The sequence below is a fragment of the Lissotriton helveticus genome, chromosome 8 (assembly GCF_964261635.1).
Source record: "Lissotriton helveticus chromosome 8, aLisHel1.1, whole genome shotgun sequence".
NCBI lineage: Eukaryota > Metazoa > Chordata > Amphibia > Caudata > Salamandridae > Lissotriton > Lissotriton helveticus.
Genome location: NC_136069.1, coordinates 744,888,520 through 744,912,259, shown reverse-complemented (window position 1 = coordinate 744,912,259; position 23,740 = coordinate 744,888,520). Strand labels below are relative to the sequence as shown.

The 23,740-nt window shown below is 46.8% G+C and overlaps 1 protein-coding gene across 3 annotated transcripts in view; it reads left to right on the top strand.

The window, feature by feature from the left end:
* The window catches only part of LOC144772898 (arylsulfatase D-like), a 734,130-nt gene that overhangs the window by 7,541 nt on the left and 702,849 nt on the right, over window positions 1-23,740 (top strand). The window contains exon 2 of one of the 3 annotated variants that reach the window (XM_078657572.1): window positions 10,625-10,737. The exons of the other annotated variants lie outside the window; for them this stretch is intronic. The gene's annotated coding sequence lies outside the window, so the exon portion shown is untranslated. The remainder of the gene's footprint in view (window positions 1-10,624; window positions 10,738-23,740) is intronic. 3 annotated transcript variants of the gene reach the window in all.

Here is a 23,740-nt window from a genome sequence, read left to right as displayed (position 1 = left end):
ATTCAAATGACCCTGCATTCCCCAAAGTCTTCTGAGAAAGATGGTACCTCACTTGTGTGGGTAGGCCTATTGCCCGCCACAGGAAACAACCAAAAATGCTACATGGACACACCACATTTTCACATCGAAAACTGACCCTTTTTTTGCAAAGTGCCTAGCTGTAGATTTTGAACCCTAGCTCTGCTGGCACCTAGGGAAACATAGAAAACCTATATATTTTTGACTTGACACCCAGGGGAATCCAGGATGAGGTGATTTGTCTGGCTCTCACCAGGTTCTGTTACCCAGAATCCCTTGCAAATTTCAAACTTTGTAAAAATAAAACAAATTTTCCTCATTTGTGTTGTGGAAAGTTCTGGAATCTGTGTGGATCCACAATTTCCTACCACACAGCGTTCCTCCAGGATTCCTGATTAAAAATGGTGCCTCACTCACGTGGGTGGGTCAAGTTCCCGTGACAGGCAAGGGCCCAAAAGGTATTGAGGATACATCAAAATGACCTAACACCTGGGTTTTTGGCCCCAGGCTTGGCGGCCATCTTGGGAAACCTACCAAACCCACACATTTCTGAAAACTAGACACCCTGTGGGAGTCCAACAAGGTATGGCTTGCGTGGGGCCCCCAATGTTTTCCTACCCAGAATCCCTGCAAACCTTACATTTTGATGAAAAAACAATGTTTTACTCAAATCTCTGTGGGAAAGTACTGGAATCTGCATGTATCCATAAATTTCCTACGACCCAGCTTCCCTCAGGTCTACCGATTAAAATGGCACCTCACTCACTTGGGTGGGTCAAATACCCGGGACAGACAAGGGCCCAAAACGTATTGAGGAGACATCAGAATTACCTATCACAAAACAGCCTGGTTTTGCAAGAGGTGTCATCTTGGTTTTTGGCCCGGGCTTGGCGGTCATCTTGGGAAACTACCAAACCCACACATTTCTGAAAACTAGACACCCGGGGGAGTCCATTAAGGTTTGGTTTGCGTGGATGCCCCAATGTTTTCCTACCCAGAATCCCCTGCAAACCTTAAATTTAACTGAAAACAACCACATTTGCTACATGTTGTTGTGTGGAATCACTGCGCCTGCACAAATGTCCTACCCCACAGCGTTCCTCTCATGCTCCTGAGTAAAATGATACCTCACTTGTGTGGCTGGCAAGAGCCAAAGGAGAAGGAAAGAGGAAGAAGAAGGAGAAGGAAAGAGGAAGAAGAAGAAGAAGAAGAAGAAGACGAAGAAGAAGAAGAAGAAGAAGAAGAAGAAGGAGAATGAAAGAGGAAGAAGAAGAAGATGAAGATGAAGGAGGAAGAGGAGAAAGAAAGAGGAAGAAGAAGGAGTAGAAGGAGAGAGCAAAAAGAAGAAGAAGGAAAGAGGAAGAAGAAGAAGAAGGAAAAATTAAGAAGAAGGAGAAGGAAAGAGGAAGAAGAAGAAGAAGAAGGAGAAGAAGGAAAGGAAGAAGAAGAAGAAGAAAGAAAGAAGAAGAAAAAGGAGAAGGATTGGGAAAGAGGAAGAAGGGGAAAGAGGAGAAGGAAAGAGGAAGATGAAAGAGAAAGAAAGAGGAAGAGGAAGAAGAAGAAAAAGGACACAGGTCACAGCCTGCCTGTGAAGAGCAAAGTTTACAGACAGCATGACCTTGTCAGAGATTGCATCAGGACAGAGGTCCACAAGATGCTAGCGTTGGGGATCATTGAGCCTTCCGATAGCCCTTGGGCTAGTTCTGTAGTCTTTGTGCCAACTTTTCACACCCAGGAGGAAAGAGAAAGATGAGGTTTTGTGTTGACTATAGAGGCCTCAAGGCAGTCACTAGGACAGATGCCCATCCAGATGAGCTGATTGGTACTCTGACCTCTCTCAAGTATTTCAGTACATTTGACCTGATTGCTGTTTTTGGCAAATCAGACTTTCTGAGGATGCCAAATCAAAAACAGCATTTTCAACCCCCAGAGGGCATTATCAATTTATTGTGATGCCTTTTGGTTCGAAGAATACACCTGCCACATATTAGAGGTTGGTGAATACAGTCGTAACAGGTCAGGAAGCCTATAGTGCAGCATATCTAGATGATATAGCTGTCTTTAGATTTACCTGGGAAGATCACCTGGTTCACCTCAGAAATGTACTTGAGGCCCTGCAAAAGGCAGGCCTCACTATCAAGGCCACAAACCACCTGATAGGGCAGAGCTAGTTTGTGTACTTGGCCCACCTTGTAGGTGGAGGCCAAGTTCAGCCATTGGAGAGCAAAATGTAGGCCCTCATGGACTGGATTGCTCGCACTACCTAGGCCCTCATGGACTGGATTGCTCGCACTACCTAGACTCAGGTCAGAGCTTTCTTGGCCTAACTGGGTACTACAGAAGATGTGTTAAGGGATATAGGGCCTGATGTAGGTAAAATAGAAATACCGAATTCTTAATACCAAATTTTACGGAATCAGTATCAAGAAATTGGTATTTTCAATGTAGATAAAAATCGGAAAAAAATACCTAATCGGTAATAATCGGTAAAATTTACTGATTCCTTAATACCGATCGGTATTACCGATTCCTAAATACCGATTTGGGAAATACCGAATCGGTTATTAAAAAAACAGTAATTGAAGATTCAGCCAATCCTGTGCATCCACATCACCTCCCAACCAGGAAGTGGCCACACCCATGCAGCTGCACTAAATCAGAATATGTCGTAGAGGCAGGGAGTGCAAAGGAGAACAGAGGAGCAACTGAAATAACTTTTTCTGATACAAACTGCAGAATGGCCAACAAGGAGAGTGAAAATGAAGGTGCAGAAAGGAAAAGAAAAATCTAATTTAGTGAAAGGGAGCTGGAGGTCCTGATTGAGGGGTGGCAAGAGAACACACAAAGCTGTTTGGGAAACAGTCATTGCAAGGGCCAGAATCCCAGAAGAGAAAAATATGGCTTGGAATACAGGGCAATGCAAAGGCCATTGGAGTGATCCACCGTGAAATAGACGTACTCAACAAAAGGTGGTACGACGTCAGGAGCCTGGTAAAGAAGAAGATGGCCGAAAGGAAAAAACAAGCCAGCCTGACAGGTGGAGGAAGAAATAGATCACCTGCACTGACTGCTTTGGAACTGCTGATGGAGTCCACCATTGAGCCTGAGAGTGTCAGGGGGATCAGGGATGCAGACTGCTCAGCCAGAGCTGGCAACAATTAAGGTAAGATGCATGTACACCAAGCTGTGCCCCCCCCCCCCACTCTCTGACCCCATTCCCCAATGGGACAGTGTGAATCCCACCCCAGTACATGTTTTAGTAAACTCTAGCAATGCATTATGGGAGATGTAGTCAGTGTAACACCTATCATAACAGTCATCCCACTGAACACAAAGGCATGTGCCACACATTAGTGATAAGCAAGCAGAGGACAGTCAGATAGATTGGCAGACTTGAAAATGTATTCTTTTCGAAATGCTGCCAGACAAGTGAGCTAATGTACAATTTGTCTCCACAGGCGAGACATTGCGCAGGTCTGCACATGTCAAGGCAGGAAAGGCACCCCGGAGGGAGAGAAAGGAGGAGGCCATTTCAACTTCAGGTCACACCACACCACCACCACCAGCATCAACACCACCACCGGCATCATCACCACCACCGGCATCAACACCACCACCTGCAACAACACCACCACCTGCAACAACAACAACACCACCTACATCCCCAGCAGCATCACTACCGGCATTACCGAGACCCAGGAGGGGTGCAGTTGTCAGACTCCAAGAGATGGAGTTGTCCGTGGAAGACTGCAGGGTTGGAGAACAGTCAACGGTGCCAGTGGATGGCAATAATGCAGGATCACAGTCCCCCACAGAGCAATCAACCACAGGTGCCAGACGCCACAGGTCTAAGGAACCCAGTCCACATTTGCAGGGCGAGGAGCATGGTGTTTTTGCAAGTCTGAAAGTGAACATGTTAAAAGTCCAGCACCTGCAAGGGAAAGCAATACAATCAGTTCAGCGGCAGATGAGACACGTGACAGCAAACATGCAGAATATGGAGAAGGGCATCTGCTCTATGAACACAACACTGGCTGAGGGTATGAGGGACATGTCCCAGTCAGTGAGGCTGCTGTGTAGCAAGCTTGATGAGGACAGAATGGCACGTCGCAGGGAGAGGCAGAAAATGGAGAAGTATACCAAGGCGGTAAACCGTCTCTCCACTGCCACTTCTCTGCTCTGCAGGCGCTCCGTGGCCATGCAGGAAGGGATGGCACACTGCAGCTGTGATGTGTCAAGGGAGCTTGTGACAGTGACCACTGCACTTGAAGTGCTCCTAATTAATCAGGCTGCCAATACTGGGGCAGGTGATGTGGGGGACAGTGAGGAGACAACAAGTTGCAGCAGTGTAACGCCCCCTGCAACTGAGTCCAGGATGAGCAGCAGACGTCAAGGTGCTGGCTGGCACTGGATTAATTGCCAATGACGACAGTCAGCAAAGGGAGTGCAGCAGTGTTGTGCGTGGCCGCAGGAGGTAATGCAAGCCACACTTAGTCTAGCTAACTGGGAGACTTAACCCATGACATCTTTGTAGGGTGTTTACAAATAGAACTGCCATGTTGAGCCCATCATGTGGTGGCGTAGTGCCAATATTTTAAGCTATCCTGGCTGATGACGGCTGATAGCCAGAAACCTGTCCTAGGATGCTTGATTCCGGTCCAGGGAAGACATTGCTTGGCAGTTCGGGCTCACTGTTCCCACGAGGCACAGGGTCAAGACTGATTTGCATATGGCCATGTCTGAACTGGGGTGGTGTGGTGAGCAGAATAACGATGGATTAAACCCAGATCTGCGACTGGGGTGAATGTATTGCCATAGTGCGATATTCCGTCCATCAATTGTTGTTTTTGCATTTGTCACCCAGAGTGGAACGGGTATGCTCAGACGTGAGTCCCGTACTCTCCATGCCACTGGAATCAAGCTATCCTGGCTGATGACGGCTGATAGCCAGCAACCGGTCCTAGGTTGCTTGATTCTGGTCTAGGGAAGACATGGCTTGGCAGTTCCGGCTGGGCTGTTCACATGAGGGACAGGGTCAAGACTGATTTGCATATGGCCATGTCTGATCCAGGGTGGTGTGGTGAGCAAAATAACGATGGATTAAACCCAGATCTGTGACTGGGGGTGAATGTTTTGCCATTGTGCAACATTCCGTCCATCAATTGCTGTTTTTGAATATATTAAACTACGTCATTCAAATACAACAACTGGCTGTGTGTCCTTACTTACTCAAAAATAGTTGCGTGTAATCTCAGCCCGCCTTTGTCTCCAATCTGGTGCTGGCGCCACTCCTGCTGTGTTGGGCTCTGAGTCAGTTAATTCAACTGCTGTACCTTTCTTAGTGGCAAGGTTATGCAGCATAGCACAAGTTGCGATGATCTTGCAGCAGATGATGGGTAGGTACTGACGTGCGCCACCGCTTTTGTGGAGGCAGCGGAACCTGCTTTTTAATAGTCCAAATGTGCAATCCACAAAGTTGCGTGTTGATTTGTGCACCACATTGTATTGTCTCTCACTTGAAGCTGATGGGTTTAGGTGAGGAGTGAGGATGAATGACCGCATAGCATATGCACTATCACCTAGGTGGGGAAGACAGTGCCATTAATAACAGTCACCAACACATTCATCTGCAGTGTACATCAGGGTGTGTCACAGTGATTTACCTAGCAGGGATCCTACTCAATATTTACCCACAGCCAGGCGTATGTAGATCCCACTGTTCTGGAAAATGTATGAGTCATGGGTGCTCCCTGGAAATTAGGCCACGATGTCGGTGATTAAGTTGGCTGCATCGCAAATTACCTGCACATTAATGGAGTGGGAAGATTATCTGTTTCGGTAGATGTACTCAGTGGCTGCAGGTGGGAAGATTGGAATGTGTGTCCCATCAATGCATCCTATAACATGCGGGAACTGTGCCTTTTAGTAAAAGTCTGTCTTGGTTTTCTGCAGTTCCGCCTGTGTGGTTGGGAAGCTTATGTAGTGATGCATTCTCTGCATCATGGCATCCAGGAACTTGTTAAAGAAATGAGACAGGCAACTCTGTGACACGCCACATACCGCAGCTATCACCCCCTTGTAACTTTCAGATGCAAGTAGGTGTAGGCTACGGAGCACCTGCACATGTGGTGGTATAGCGTGCGCCCTTGGTGTTGGATGTTTCAGGAGTGGGTGCAGGTCCCTTATCAGGTCCAGGATGTTTTGGGGGTGTAGCCTGTACCTTTCATGGATCTCTGCCTCAGTCAGTTGGAAGAGAGTGATGCGCTGTCTGTAAACGCACTCCTCCCGTCTCCAGATACTTGCTCCTGCTGCCTGTAGCCGTAGCCGCCTTGCAATAACATGGAGGGCCGCCATAGTGATCACACTGTTGAATTTTGCGGCTGTTTAAATACAGTGCACCTGATTACCACCTGCTTTGAGTCAGTGGTAATTACCGACTCTTAAATACCAAATTTGTGGAAATTTCAGATTTTCTCTAAATCTCTTTTCTCGTTTTTACCATTTCTTATTTACCGATTCGGTATTTGGGGGTTCGGTAATTAGGAATCGGTAAATACCGATTCCTTATTACCGATTTCTTTCCTACGTTAGGGAATTCTAAATACCAGTCGGTAACGCTGAAATCTACCGATTTTTGGTATTACAGACTGGTATTTAGCTACCTACTTCTGGCCCATAGATCCAAAGCAACCCCCCTAATGATCACACCTCCAAAAGAATGCCTTAAAATTTTCAGTGGGAAGTTATGTGTCCGAAGGCATTTGATGACCTGAAGCAAGCTATGTGCTCTGCTCCAGTTCTGCGAAGTCCTGACTACTCCAAATCATTCATTGTCCAGACAGATGCTACTGAGATAGGAATAGGTGCTGTTTTGTCACATCTCAATGTAGCGGGCCAGGATCAACCAGCAGCTTTTATAAGCAGAAGGTTGACCCCAGGGAGAGGCGTTGATCAACTATTGAAAGAGAAGTTGTTGCTGTGGTCTGGGCCTTGAAGAAGTTAAGGCCATACCTGTTTTGCACTTACTTTATTTTTCAGACAGACCAAAAGCCCCTCTTATAGCTTCAACAGATGAAGAGTGAAAAACCCGAACTTTTCAGGTGGTCCATTTCCCTACAGGGGATGGACTTTTCAGTGGAACCTAGATCTGGGACTAATCATGCCAATGCAGATGGACTTTCCAGATATTTCCACTTAGAAAATGAACACTCAACTGGGCAAGGTTAGTCTCATGGCCTTACATGTGGGGGGGGTAGGAAAGTAGGAGCTGCTTTCATGGCTACCCCCACTTTTTGCCTGGTGTTACTGTGTTTTTGACTACATCTGCTGGGTTCCTGCTAATCAGGACTCCAGCATCTGTGCTTTCTCCCCTAAATTGGCTTAGTAAGCATTTTGTTACCTCCATAATTGGCTACTGGTGTACCGTTATAAGTTCCTAGTATATGATACTAAGGTACCCAGGGCATAGGTACAACAGAGTTCTCCCATGGGCTGCAACATGTATTGTGCCATCCATGAGAGTCCAGATAAGCTGTGACTACAGGCCTGCCATTGCAGCCTGTGTGAGTTGGTTCTTGCACCTCCCACAACAGATATACGTTTCCTTATATCTAAGGTCACTGGACCTTAAAGCCTGTAAGTCACCCCTATGGCAGGCTCTTCAGTCCTGAGGGTGGGTTCCTTGGTTACAAGTTTGAGGGTGCCCCTGCATCAGCAGGACACCCCCACAAATCCCATAGGCGATTCCCCAGGCTTGTTAAGTGCAGTCAGCCTTCTTAAGTTAGATAGTGAGCATCAGTCATCCAGAGATGTCTAACTATATAGCGGTTGCACTGATCATGGTCATGTTCAGTATCAAACATGTTGGATTCATACTTCAATACCAATGCCGGCGCTGAATGTATGATCCCATGTTCTGGGGGGCTCCATTTGGGGACCTCACCTGAACTCCCTGTAGCAGCCTTTCGCGGTCTGCCAACAAGATAGTACTGCTGCAGACCACAGACAGGGTTCTGCCCTCCTGTTGCTGAGCTTGGCTCAAGCGGCGGAAGGTATAACAAAAGGTTTCCTGTCACAGGAAGGTGTGACCACCACCCAGACAGGACTTAGTGTAATGGACTTGGGTGGTGGCACTTTGCAGTGACCCCAACTGCTTTGAAGGGCACATTTGGTGCCCTCCATGCATACTCCAGTTTGAGCAAGTTCAGGATCCCTTGGTTCACGCTCGGGCTCAACACTGAACAAAAGACAGTGGAGTGTCCAGCGCCTCCTCTGGAAGTGACCCATGATCCATTCCAAACCTTTCCCCTAGGGTACTTAAGGGCACCCCTCTAGTTGGGTTTGTCCTTAGATTAATTGTTGAACCAGACTCACCTCTGAAGCTACGTCACCCTTCTTTTGTCTGGACAGTTGAACTTTGTGGGACTTATACTGGAACAGAGGCAGCAACTAGAAAGGCTCCTACTGCTCCTGTTCTCACTTTTCTTTACGTCTTCTGAGTCACCTGTGTCTGTTCTTCATCCAGGTTCCCCAACACACTTGTGGGTATCAAGGACACTTGAAGAAATCTGCCTTGGAGAGAAGGAGTAACTCTCCTGCATCTGAAGGCACCGCAACAAAGCTGACCAGTCTGCTGCACCTGATGTCCCACAGACATCAGGTGGTGGTTCTCTGCCTCCCTAGAGCCCTGGCCTGTCTTTCCTGCAATTTGGAGTACAGGATCCCTCGTCAGGGCTGCTAGGACTGATCCCTGTGCCTTGCATTGACTTGCTGTTGCTAAGGCATGCTGGCTCTGTACTCCAGTGATCTTTGGGCTACAAGAAGCTCTAGCCTTGAGCACCTCACTTCCTGAAGAACAGAGTCCTGCCTGCATCTCCTGCATCATGGGCTTCCGACTTTGTTGAGTTGCTTGAGGTCCTCTTGCTACTCCTGTGCAGCTGGCCTGTGGTTCCTCCTGAGTGTCTTCTCTTGTTCCAGTGGGTTCCCCTGCTTGCTCGGGCCTGCTCTGACTCTCTTGCACTTGGTGAGTTCGATGGGCCTTTCTGGTCCCAACAAGAGCATGTCTTCATTTTACTCATCATTTGTGGCTTATTGGTGCTCCTACCAGACACCGAACATGTAGACACTGACTTCAAATGTGGGACAGCTCATGCACAGCTCTTGGTCTTCCTCAGCACCACCTGGTCCTCACAGCTGTAGCGACAAGATCACTGGCATCTCTTCTGAACCTCACGACATCGATGGGCATTGTACTTCCATGCATTCTGGTCACCTCCAAGAGGCATAGACTCTGTCCCCCTGCTTGCCAGTTCTTCACTTCCAGATCAACCCTTGGACTCCAACGGACTGCTTCACAGTCTTCACTAGGGCCATCTTCTTCGAAGTCTCCCATTGTCATCTACGGCAGGTTCCAATGTTACTTCATCCCTATGCACTTGGCACAGGTAACATTCTTCCTGGACATCCATGGATGTGGTGGCTCTCCAACCTATTGTCTTCCAAAGGGTTTATTTGGGGTCCTCCGGGAAGGGTCCTTCTTCTTTATAACTGCAACCGCGACTTCTCCATTGACTTTCACTCGGCACGCAGTTGTGTTTCTACTCTGCACTCAGCCTTCGTGGGTTTCCTGGGTACTTACCTTGGGTGGTTCCTTGTTTTCCCAGCTCCTCTGAGTCTTCTGGTCCAAGTCCTGTTCTCCCTAGCAGTTCGCATTACACTTTCTAGGTATATAGTTTGGTCACCCCCTGGAAATCAGTGTATATTTGCCTCTTACCTGGTTCTTTCAAAGTATTCTGGTGTATTGTGCTGATATCTTTGCGTAGGAGAGATGACAAAATGTTAGTGATTGTGTTGGGTAATAAATACACATATTTTTATATAAACACTGTGTGGTTCTTTTTCTTTAAACTTACAGTATTGATTAAAGTTGGTAAACTAAGCTGCTTTACAGTCTTTCAAGATAAGACCGAAAGCTGCTCTCCACAGCTACCACTTTGAGAGCTCTCTATGGTTATCGAAGACCACTAAAATCACCAGAAGGGTTGTCTGGATTAGTGCAAGGTGCATCACTTAAATAAGTGTGAACCATATACTATGCCAGTCTCCTACACAAGATCCACTTAGACTTGTCAAAACAATGTCAGGCTGAACCCTGCGATCCATTATCTGCAATTACTTTAACCCATTGACCGTGGCAGGAATTCTGCCACGGTGCAGGTGATTTACAACTTGGCGTGGTTCGTACCGCCGGGGGCCGTCTTCCGCACACACCCACCGTGACGTCAGACGGCCGGGGGGCCGTTCGACGCACGCAAAGGGTTAAGTACAAAGGGTACTGTTTACATTAACATTAAATGCTCTTCACTTTCAAAATAGAACCTAAGGTGATGCTTCCAATAGTAAAAGTATGTGATTTAGAATAAGGACTTTACAAAAGGAAAGCATGAAATCTACATATTATTTTGGGAAAGATGTTAAATGCCGAATGTTTAACCTTTAACGGTATGCAGCTTGGAATATGTTATTGATTGTTTTCTGATAATATGAATATATTCTACGATGCTATAAATCATTTTTTTGAGAGTGTTTTATATTGTTTTCCCTTTAGTTCTGGTTAAAAATAAATGAACCATTCTGTGCCGACTGGGTGCTATACTATTCTGGGGAGTCATGACTTGTTTTTCTCTTAGTATGATGTCCGTCAGGTTTGATATTAAGCAGGTAATGATTAGAGTATTCCTATTGTTTTCAGCATGCACTGAGATTTTAAAGGGCTAAATAATGTATTCAGTTCTTTTTCCTAGCGGCATTGGGGTGCGGAACATACATTGAACTGAGAGATATGGTTAAAAAACACTGCAATTATAGTGGTAGATAGCTGGGGGATTGAAACCTATTCTTTTCATTCTATGCTGTGCACTTTGGAAGGGGGCGGAGTAACGAGGGTAGGGGAAGCAATCCCTCAAGCATGGTGATGAAAGCATACTGTTTACCATAAAGAGCCAAAAGTTTTACCCTAATTTCCATTCTCAGTCCTCTCTCGCCTTCAGGGTCCTCTCTAACTCGTTCCTAACTCGTGACGTGCTCTCTATCACCACTGTGTGTGCTTTAACTGCCTTGACCCTTCTTTAACGACCCTACCATCTGACCAGCAGTTTGATCTCTAGGCCCTTTGGCATCCAACATAAACCCTTTTAGATTCTAACAATTTCTTCTACTCTCTGCCTAGACCACTCCCAGGAGGCTCACATATCAGTCGTGACTGTTGAGGGTAAGCATGGTGGGATGGTGGAGCAGGGCAGATGGATGGAATTGGTTTTATTTTCATATTTAGTTTGACCTATTCTGTTGTCTGTCGACATCCCCAACCCACCCGCTTACCTGCGCCGGTCCCCGCTGCATTTACATGCACTGCAATTTAGCCAGTTACTGTGCAGCTCGGTTCAGATCCATTTGATCATCACAAAGTCTGTCAGACAACATTGCTCTGAAGTAAAACAGGCAACTTCATTCAGGTTTTATTAGTTCTATTTTTTAAACATAAGCCTGATGTGTCCTAAACCCCTACTCAGAGCACAAGTCCTAAAAAACAAGTGGGGGGACTAATGAGCATAAGCAATGTGCATTGGTGTCACATTCAACTCTTTTGTTGATTTAATTGTACTACATAGGGGGGCCAAGAGTGTTCCTTTAATTTAAAAACCCTCTCTATCTTGTTGATTATTATGACATTGATGTCACATGACATCATAGAAAAATATGGCACCACCCTATGAGATCCTTCGCTTTAAAATCAATAGGGTAGGCTTTCCTTCCTTGCCTGCTATGGCCACCTCCTTTGATAGTTACCCACGTTTTTTCAAGACAAAGCCTTCAGTTGTATTGGTAACTCTCAACAATTTGAAAAGGTGCAACAAGTCTGGGAGTGAGTTGCTCACTTCCATTCAAAATGTTTATGAAGAGGTTAGTAGGTATTTGCCTGGCTTTAGGGTAATTACTTAGGAAGTGTATGGATTGCACCAGATAACACTGTCCCATTATGACTCATAAGTAAAAACCTACTAAATACAATTTGCGCACATTTCATCTATTTAATAAGCCTCTCTCATTCAACGAAACCCACTCACAAACCTTCACTTTACTAAACACTCTTACAGTATTTAACATTATTTGCCAAGTATGGCCTGGAATATGTGCATGGCGGTCGATTATGTAGTGTACCAGATTCCATGGATTTCTGTCAGTGGTGGGAGGGGGGCCACATTTAAAAGACATTCAGCTGGGGGGCTCTACCCAAAAAAGTTTGAAGACCTCTGCTCTAGGGTGTAACACAGCCCACTGCCGTCACTGCAGGGTAGAGAGCCTCCGAACTTTCAAGGCCACCCATTCAGCCTCAGGCCACTGAATATCTCTGACGTATAAGGTGCCCCTAACCAAATCCCACAAGGGTGGGGGCTTCATTTTATGTTACGCCACTGCTGGCCTTTTGATCTTTTTGTCCCTTAATTCCTTTCTTTCTCCCAGGATTGCATCTGATTTTGTACGATTGTTTAGAATTCTCTCTTGAGTTGCAGTTTTAAATCGCGTGTACAGGCGTTAGATCGCTTTGCATAATCATAAGGAAAGAACAGTACACATTAAAATGGTAAAAGGGAATCAAGAGAAACTGTCAGTCTTGGACAGAAACGTTTCTTATGGTGCTAACATCTTTGCGGTAGCCATTTAAAAAATATCTTGACAACGTCACAAACCTAAAATAACAAATGTACCCAAAAAGAAAATGCGCTGGTCTACAATACAGGAACTGATGTAATACATTATATTTTGGAAAGGAAACTTGTATGGCTTCCTAGAAAGTCCCCTTTAGATATATTGTTGGAACAGTGGATTCTCAACATTTCATCCTCACAAGTAAATGAAATGAGTACCGCCACAGCACTTTTTATTAGCAAAGACTATTTCCACACAACCCCTTCCTCCTTTACCTCTGTCCGACTTTTCCCATGTCTCCGATGTTGCAATGGGGAGCGGGCTGTATGTGATCTATATTTTTGTGAATCCTTGGAACAGCATTTCTATAAAAAACAAAAAGATTCATTGATGTTGCCGAAGTTCAGTTGTCGGACATCCACCTAAAAAAAAATGTTCATTCTGTAAGCTCAAGCATGCACTTCGTCGTTAGTTTAAGAATGACTGGAACCACGCCCCTTAATGCGACTGCCAGACAAACGTATGCTCCACTTGAACGTTTATTTCATTGTGCTTTTCTTATAAGAATAAAGAATGGCTTGAAATTGCCGTTATTAAACAGTTTAAATATTCGTGGCATATGTTGAAAATTCCAGTTTCTCTTTTGAAAGGACAGCCCCTGCCCATGGCTCTTAGTTCCCACAGGTGCGTGTGAACGCCCGCCCTCCGTAGTCTTCAGAGCGCGCAGGCAAGTTGCTACTTGTTGTAGAGAAGGAGGGCCAAGAACGTCCGAGCAGGCAGGCTCGCTTAGACAGCCGAAAAGTACCACATCCGTAACGCCATGGACGAGGGGCAGATGTGAGAGAGAAGCACGGAGGGGGACGAGGGGTAAACGAACTTTGCAGGGGACCTGAATCGACAACACAGACGGCGAGGGCAGAGGTGAGATTCACCGAGAGCTTGGGTCCGTAGGTGTGGGTCTCACAGGGGAGCTGTATCTCCACAGCTGGCTCTAATGGTGTTGGAGGGGATATGGATAGAGATGGGGCAACAAGGGTGCTGCTGGGAAGCTACACATCTACAGCACTGGCTGCGACCGGTGCACAGCTAACAGATTTACAAAGAGATGGATATGGTCAGGGACGCCGGCCACCCCCTCCACCACCGTACCCCAAGGCCAATAGTCTCACACAGAGTTCTTTGGAAGGCAGGGGGCTTTGCGACCCCCCGGCCGTATTTATTAAAACATGAAAACAAATTAAAATTTTTAAAAAATAAACATTTTCATTTACAAATTTATACAAAATTCAGACATTAGATTACACATGATGTAGACAGGTATCCAAGGACTAACCTTAACAAATCTCTAATACAAAGAGTTTCCTAACCGAATCTAACATCGTATGTATGAATTTTGCATGACATTTTGGGCCTACGGCAAGGTCTTAACCGGTATCAGATCCCTGTTAACCAGCTACGCCCTCACGTGTGAGTGCGCATGCGCAGAGGGCCCGTTACTGGGAGAGTATTCCCCCCCCCCGGTTACCCATGTACGCTCCCTGAAACTCCATTGATCTAAAAAGGGGGCCCTTTCACTCTGCGCCATTTAATGACATCATAGTGTCCATGCGGGGTAACTTACGCAGCCGAAAGAAGAAAGTGTGACTCCCCCCTACCCCCGCACCCATCCAACCAAGCGGATATCCTGCCCCTGGAGTTCTAGGAGAGGCCAATGGCCCCTCCCCCTGGGTGAGCCCATTCGTAATGGTGCCGCCCCTCAAGGACCTTCAATAAACTGCTCTCCGATCATGACCTTACAGGCCAGCATAGTTGACCGACTATCTGGCCCCCCCCAAAAAAACGTCCTCTTCCAATAGGTCATGCCCTCGACAACCCCACTAGCCATGCAACCATATTTGTTAACAGTAGTTCATTACCTGACTTGGACAAGTATACCCCATCCTGTATGTAGAATTGGTCACCCTGAATGCAGCCATGAGAGATATTCTGTAAATGAGGTGACCGAAACAGCTTCTCTATCTTGTTGTTGACCCTCTTTACCGAGTGGTTCAACGCCTTAACAGAAACCCCCCCTCTCCACTCCATCCTAGGAATCATTTGGGACCAAGCTATTGTGCATTTTGGGAGTATCTTTGCCATCCAATTTACTACAGAGATCATTTCCTCTAATAGAACCCGTCTACCCAGCTTGGCCAGATCGTTGGCCCCTACGTGTATAATGACAACAGATGGAGGTGTAGCATGCTGGTCGAGCAACTCACCAAAGTACCGTCTGAAGTGACCAATCCCCAGACCTCCCTTCCCATGGAAGGATACCTTGACACCGCACTGTTCAGCCTTACGCACTAAATCACCTGAAAAGAAAACAGAAGCAGCACGTCTTACAAATGAATGACCTACAACCCATGCCACTCGAGTCCCGTCGTCTTGTCCCGTCCGTTGAGTTGAAGTTGCTCGATGTTGCTGACCCGGTCCCAGTTCCAGCCCTGTGTGACAGGATCGTGAAACTGTAAGCGAAACAAAACAAACAAGCGTCAGTGCGAACTTACCATGCACTTACAACATATGCAGCCACACAAAACGTTTATAACAATCAGAAGACCATCTCCCTATGTGCTTGACTTTGCTCACTTGCAAACCTCGGGCTGTCGCGTCTGTGGCAGCACCTATCCTGAATGAGTGTGTACCAAACTCCTTGGGATTCAAACCCGCCTTTGCAGTTGTTAATGCCAACACCCTTTGAAACTGAAATTTTGTTAAGGGTGTACCATCCGAATGCGTCAACAGTGCTCCCCCCCTTGTTGGTGCCCGCTGACTCAGGAAGGACTCTACGTGACTTACCGGGCAGCAAGGATTACCCCATGCTCGGTAGAGGACCAGACTATCCCCCCGGGCTTCCTGATCGGTCTTGGATCTGGGTATTGTGATCAATAGTGTATCCCCGAGTATTTTTGTATGTTCCATGCGCAGGCCCCCACTGGTGTCCTTCTTACTTGTAGCCACCAGTTCCCCTACACGTAAGGCCCCATAGAATGCTAACAAGAAGGATGCCCTAAATAGCACTACCTCCCCAGGTGAGCTACATGTGCCCCCCAAAGCTTCCAGCAGAGCTGACAACCTTTCCAGGCCAATCGGGTGTCTAGAGTCCGTCGCCCTCCCTTGTAACCTCCGCCAACCCTTGAGTGCCTTCCTGACTAAGAAAGAGTCTGTTGGATCCTTGACCCCCCTCAATTGTGCCATGAAAGATACTGCTGCCTTATGTCTGCTGGCTGTTGCGGCGGAACGCCCTTCCTCATGTAATCTAACTATGTGCTGGGTAAAACTCTCCTCCTGACACCACTTCACGCCCCACTCTGGACCCAAAAAGGTGCAATAAGACAGAAACGCCCCTTGATATGTTGTCCTTGTCCTTGGTGCTAGGCTGGCTGACACGAGGTTTTGTAACCTGGGGCACCGATTTCCCAGAGTGTCGTTGAGAAGTATGTCGGTACTGCCTCAGCGGATGGTAAATGCTCTCTGAATGCCTGCATCTTAAAACGAGAGAGCGCGCCAGCCGCATTATTTAGTACCCCTGGAACATGTTTTGCCTTGAAATGTACATTCAGTTTTAAACAGATCAAAACATTTCTTTCAACAGGCGCAGTATCCATTTGCACCGTGCCGCCTGCTGATTAATACATTCCACCACCGTCATGTTGTCTGACCAAAATATTACAGATTGATTGCGCAGTTGTTCGGGCCACACAGTCAAGGCCACCCAAATTGGGAACAGCTCCAAAAAACCTATGTTACTGGTCAACCCATTCTGTTCCCACCATGTCGGCCAGCGGTGAGCCACCCATTTGTTACCAAGTATGGCGCCAAACCCCACACTGCCCGCAGCATCAGTCCATAGACCTAATTCCGTCGACGTGGTGGGGGGCCCACTCCACACCACCCTGCCATTGAAATCCTCCAGGAATGCCAACCAAATACGCATGTCCTGGTGAACCTCTGCTGACAACCTGGTGCGGTGGTGCCCTTCCCTGAGGCCTGTCATAGCCTGGGCAATGAAACGCGAGAAAGGGCGTGCCATTGGTATTACCCTTAGGGCAAAGTTCAGCTGACCCACTGTCTGTTGTAGCTGTTGGAGTGTTACTTTTTCATTCCTAAGGCATTGCTGTAGAGTGGTCTTAAATTTCAATATTTTGTCGGTGGGCAATCTGAAACAACCTTCTGTGGAATCCAATTAAATTCCCAGAAATTCTAAGGATGTTGCCGGCCCGACTGTCTTCCCGGGCGCTAGCGGGACCCCAAAACCCTGCATGAGCACGCAAAATGCCTGCAATGCCCGCGCACAGTCCTGTGACCCCGCCGCGCCTAGAAAAAGGAAGTGGTCAAGATAGTGCATGACATGCCGATGTCCTGATACCTGCCTGAACACCCATTCCAGAAACGAACTAAATTCCTCGAAGTAGGCACAAGAGATAGAGCACCCCATAAGCATACACATATCCATATAAAATTTGTCCTGGAATGCAAAAGCCAGTAGGTGGTGATCAGAAGGGTGCACTGGCAGCAATCTAAATGCAGATTCAATGTCAGATTTTGCTAGCAGCGCACCCGGGCCTAGTGTTCGCAAAATGTCCACAGCTTGGTCAAAGGATGCATATCTCACACTACAAATGCTCTCATCTATTGCGTCATTCACTGAGGCGCCCCTTGGTGCTGACAGGTTATGTATCAGTCTGTATTCACCCTCTTCCTTCTTTGGGACTACCCACAGGGGGGAGCACACAAAGTTATGTACCGGTACCTCAGAAAATGGTCCAGCTATCCTTGCTAAACGCAATTCTTTCGCAATCTTTGTAGCCACAACACTTGCATTATGTTTCACTGACAACTGATTTCTACATTTTGATGACCCTTCAAAACCTCCTACTGGAATCCTAAAGCCCCAAGAGAAACCTTCCTGCAGCATTCTAGCGGACACATGGTCAGGGTATTTATTCAGCCAAGGGATCATAGCCATAATATCAATGGGGGACTGGGCTACCCACCGCCCTCCATTTTAGTCCTGCTTCTTCCTTCCCCTGTTTCCTGAAGCATTACTCTTGGAGCGGCAGGTTGTTTCGGGGTGGGAAGCATGGCCACATAGGGCACATGCGTGTCTGAATCTGCAGGTACCTTGCGGTCTGGTGCAAGATCGTTTGTTAAAATCCCAGCAGACCCCCTTCTTGCCCCCACCACCCCACGGTCTATTCGACACCTCTCCACCCTGTGCTGACCGAAAGGGCTGCTGTGGCTTTGTGGGGTAACCCTTGGACCAGCCAGTGCTAGAACCTGCAGTACTTGCCTGTACGGTGGCGAACTGCCCATTCCAGGACACTGAATCCAACTTATCCCAAGTCAATGTTTGGTCAAACTCCTTCGCTTTCCTAAATGAGACATCATACTCTCTCCACCCGTCTCCACCGTATTTATCACTGAAATTGGTGATCCTACTCTGATAACATGCCAACTCTGCTTGCAAGTTTGGAGAGCGCTCAGCAATAATTGCTACAAAAACTGAAAAAGCCCTAATCCAATTGATCAGCGTCTCGTCCACCCTGAATCTAATCATTTTCGCCCGCCATTCACTAGGCAACATCCACTCTTTCTGAGTCTTAGCATATTCCAACTCACGGTTATCAACCAACAAGGAAAACATGTTCACATATTTGCCTGCCCAAATTAATTCTTTAACACTTTGAGGCACATGCTGTGCCAAATTTTCCCTCCTGGACGGTATTGTACCTTCCCCCAAAACCGGCAATGCCACCTCCTTACCATTCTCAGCGGTACGTGTAGGGTCAACTATCTTGTGTTTTCCCCCGTCGCCGGCCGCACTTGTTGTCTGGGGAAGAATAAGAGGGCCCGCCACACCCCCCACGCTACTGGCCATCCTGATCTTTGCCACCATCCTCTGGGCTTCTGCACCGGGGTCTTCCGCAGAGGAAGGTAACATTCCACCTATCTTTAACCAGGGGAGTACTGCCGCTATCTGAGCTGCCAGCTCAGGAGGGATTTGCCCATCACCAGGAGGTGTAACAATTACAGGTATGGGTAATCCTACACCTTGTCCCGAAGCAGGTGCTGCAGTTGGCATTGGTAAAGCTGGGACAACAGGGTGGACCACCACAGTAGGTACGTTCTGGTCGGGTGCTGAACTAACCGGCACCGGAATTGCCGGTGTACCACCCTGAACTTGAGTTGCGGTCAACGGTGTCACTGGAGGTGTGGGCACCAGCGCAGGGGAACCCCCTACCATTCTAGGCTTGGCGGCATGTCCTTTTCCTCTCTTGCCCCTACCCCTACCTGATAGAGCATCCAAGTCCCCCCTGGGCTGAGGAGGCACTGTAATTCACCTTGGTCTCCCTGATGGCCCCGCCTGACCGTCCAACCTCTGGCGCAATTCAGCCACATTCCTTCCCAATTGGTCCATTTTCCCCAATCTCCTGTCCATAGCTGACATTTTTCTCATCATACACTGCAGCATAGTTTCCATATGGGACCGTTTCCCACCACGCCCACTGGACATTCTACGCTACTTGTGGCATTCCTCCTGAGACCTGCCGGCCCCCTGTTGGCCCGATGTCCCCAGTACCTGTGTAAGTTGGGAGATCACAGGCAGGCTGTAAGCACCACGCGACTGTGACCGCGAACACCAGCTAGCCTGAGTGTTTGGGCGAATATACTCAAGCCCGGCGGCCCGCCAGAAGCAGTGAAATGCTGGCCTACCCGTGTCCCTCTGTCGCTGTTGTCCTACGTGCTTTGCTGCATCCGCTCTGTCCACTGGCAAGCCACCGGATACCCCCCGCGTGTGCGTCTGTGATGAAAAAGGATTATTAATACACCGTACTTTAACACACTTCAACCTCTGTCTGTATCAGATAAGCACGCAGTATTACCCCCACCAAGCTTGACCCACTCCTAAAATTGTAGGCAAACCCTCCCAGCAAGTGGATCCCCACACCAGTATTACCACACTTAATGGATAATCAAAACATAAATATTCCCAATATTCTTTGGTATCAGGATTACTTACTAAAGCAACAAAGAGTGGCTTTCTGCTGCACCCCCCAGAGAGGACAACTTAACAATTGTTCACAGCATACAGCATACAACCACCGTCCAAGGAGAGCCCACCTGGCCAGTATCTATGGCCTGAGAATTTAATTACACCCCAACAAACAAACTTTTTAATCTAGCACAAATACAAGCTTAGAATTGTGAGGCCTTCACTATTGGTCTCCCATCCACCGCCTGCCCTGGTCGACCCTGCTTCGCCTACACACACATCGTGCGTCACTGCTGCCACCCAGAAACAACCAGATTTGATGCGCGTTAGTTTATGGAACAATTTACCGATAACAAGCGCTGTGTTTCAGACATACTGCCCCGGGGGACTGAAACACGCGCTCCCGCAATAAAACCGGCACTGTAATACACGTCTTTATTAAGCCTCCCGCTGCCGTTCAAGAGTGAGTAGCCACTAGCCCCCCAGCGCCCCTCACAATACCTTGCTTGTTGATATCCAATTGCCCCGCCACTACACGCCAGCTCTTAGCCACCTTTCCCTCACAGTACCAGACCGGCGGTGTTACCCGCAGCACCTCCTTGCTACGCCAGAGCAAAAAACGAAGGATTTCCAGCCGCGATCGGCCACGCCAGCACCTTCTCGAGCGTCGCTGCTCTCCCTCAGCGACCCGTCGAACGACGAAGAGCCAGGATAATAAAACTGACCATTACACAGTTCCACTCTCAAAAATGCTCCAAACGGTCCCGCCAAACGCTTCCACGACGAAAGCCTGCAAAATAAAAGAAGAACAATTAAAACGACCAAAAACTTCACCGGCCAGGCGAGGGGCTCGGAACCGGTGCAGCCTACTGAGGAGCTCGGGAGAAAGAGGATGCCTCCCGCGCTCCCCAGCCCTTTTAAATCCGCGCAAAGGGGGAGGCCGACCAGTTTGCACTGGTCCACCACCCCAGAGCCTCCCACCTATCCCCGGAAACAAACAACTGCTTCCGGGTCAAGGCGGTGTACTCCACCAATCGCTGGCGGGGTGCGCCCCACCACGTCATCAAGACGTGGCCCAGAGGCACGCCCCACCATCGAGAGGGCTACGGGAGGGGTCCTGTGCCCTGCAATACGTGCGGGGGCCCGAGTGGCCCCCCTTTCAAGGAGGGATGCATCGTTTGCTGGGGTGCTAAAGGTGACTGTAAAGCCAGAGGGGAAAAAAGGGTCACGCACAGGGCTTTAAGTGGCCTAGGTCCTGACGGTGCTCAGCCAAGGCAGTTCTAAAAGGCAGGAGTTGAGACAGCCCGCTATCGGGCTCTCCATTTTTTCCCTCGTCGTCGGGATATAATAAAAAACAACTAATTTGTTTAACTTTCTTGATAGAAAACGACCATCAGAGGTCAGTAAAATACCACTATCACTTTAGCATTCTCTAGAATACATTCCATAGAAATTGTCTTCCACGAGCACCCATAGACAATATTTTTTTCAAATCTTGTATTTTCAGTGTTATGACCACCAAATTCCCTGCTTTAATATTAAAAACGGAGCTTTGGACTATACCATTTCCCGCTGAAAGGCAATATTTCTCTCCATGTGTTACCATACCTGGCATGTCACACAGTTTGGTGCTTATTTTCCCTCCATGTTAAAGAACAGTAGATGTTTCAGTACCCAGGCCAATGTGCTGCATAGCTAAATACATATAAGGTCCCAAAGGCGAGACCCATTGCATTGCAAATGCTTGTTTCAATCTGGGCCCCTACATCTGACATCCTGCTATAAGTTAGTAAACTGCGGAATTTGAATTAAACACATGATTTTTGTTTTTAATATCTTAAATTTGGCTTTTCGGCTAGAGTGGTCACGGGCTGTTGGAGCTACCTTGCCTGCCATGAACTAATCCTCTATCTTTTTGCGCCTGTATATAAAGCTCCTGGTGCCACTGTTGCCATGCCTCTTGTTGGACAGCAGCAGTGCGCTCGCATGGGATGGAACAGCAACACAAATTCAAAGTACCCCACTGGTGCAAGATTGGGCTGGCCTATTTTATGCAGGCATTTTGCCCCTCGCCATGTAAGTAGGGTGACTGAATTTTGGGAACCAAAAACCAGGACACACCAGAAATAAAAGTAGGACTACATCCTTTAGTCTTAATTACGGATCTGTCCTGGTTTTTCTGAAGATGTAGATATAGATATATATATATACTGAAAAAACCATAGGTTTCAGCCACATTATAGTTAGGAATTAGCATTTAAAAAACCTTAGAAATTCACTGAAAAAACCATAGGTTTCACACATGTTGTAGTTAGCTGGACATTTCACTCATACAAAACCATTGAAATTCCCCCGTTATAGTTAGTTCAGCTAACTATAACTTGCGCGCCCGCAATGCACTGCTAATGACGTCACATATTACATCACTCATGACATGGTCAGTGACATCACTCATGACTTCTCAAATGACATCTCTGATGACATCATCCTCGTGAAAGAGTGGCAGACCTCCTCTCACCCTGATATAACCTTTGATGCACACATTCAAAAATAGAAACTAACATTTTCAAAAAAATGGATACCAATACCAGTTACAACAACCTATTCAGTAATTCCAACATCTACATACACATCCACTCATTCACCAACAGTTCTATGTAGTCACTCATACATGTACTCACTCATCATATGTACGGGGGAATTTCAATGGTATTGTATGAGTGAAATGTCCAGCTAGTTATAACATGTGTGTGTTATAAATGCTAATTCCTAACTATAACGTGGCTGAAACCTATGTTTTTTTCAGTGAATCTCTAAGGTTTTTTAAATGCTAATTCCTAACTATAATGTAGCTTAAACCTATGGTTTTTTCAGTGAATTTCAAAGGTTTTGTAAAAGATAATTTTTAAAGGTATTACTTTTTAAAAAAAATATATTGATTTACTACATTGTTTTAAAGTATTTATTTTTAGATATTTTATTTTTTAAATGACATTACATATTTTTAATATACATTGAAAAAAAATGTTTTTAAAAATATTGAAGTTGAAGTTATTTTTATTTTATATATTTTTTAATTTATATAGCAGGCAATGATATCCTATGGAAGGAAATTCAAGTTACTGATAAGTACGGTTAAAATTACTTTTCAGGATCAGTAGTGAGCTGAAAGATGCAGCACTGAGGTCTCTACTGATAACAGGTGAGTAAATCGGAATTCGTAGTTCGCTTGATTTTAGAGGAATTTTTTAAAGCTCCAAGACTCCACACTTAAAAGATTTTCCAAGTGACACCAGTCAATGTTAGCCTATGGAAGGAAATTCAAGTTACTGTAAGTATGGTTAGAATTACTTTTCAGGATCAGTAGTGGACTGAAAGATGCAACACTGAGGTCTCTCCTGATAACAGGTGCGTAAATCGGAATTCTTTGTTTGGCTGATTTTAGAGGAATATTTGTACATTTCAAAAATAGACAGACACTTTTCTGGTGAAAGCCACACAATAGAATCCTATGGAAGGAAATACAAGTTACTGGTAAGTACACTTAGATTTACTTTTCAGGGTCCGTACTGGGCTCAAAGATGCAGCACTTACGTATCTCGTGACAACAGGTGATTAAATCGGAATTTGTAGTTCGGCTGATTTTAGAGGAATATTTTGCTCAATAGTGAAGGAAGGGGGGGCTGAGGTGACATGTATGTAAACACGCCCTTTGGCGCGGCTTAAGTTGGGGAATTAATTCCTCTTCACTCCTGAGGTCCCCTGTGAGCCAACTAGCCCACCAGGTACCTCCAGTATGCGCCAGTGAGCTGCATTGCAGAGAGGTGTTCAGAGGGCACGCCCCCTTTTTACAACACTCTGCAACGCAGCTCCGTGACGCTTACTGGAGGTACCTGTTGGACTAGTTGGCCCCTAGGGGACCTCTGGATTGAAGAGGAATTAATTCCCCAACTTAAAACGCGCCACAGGGCATGT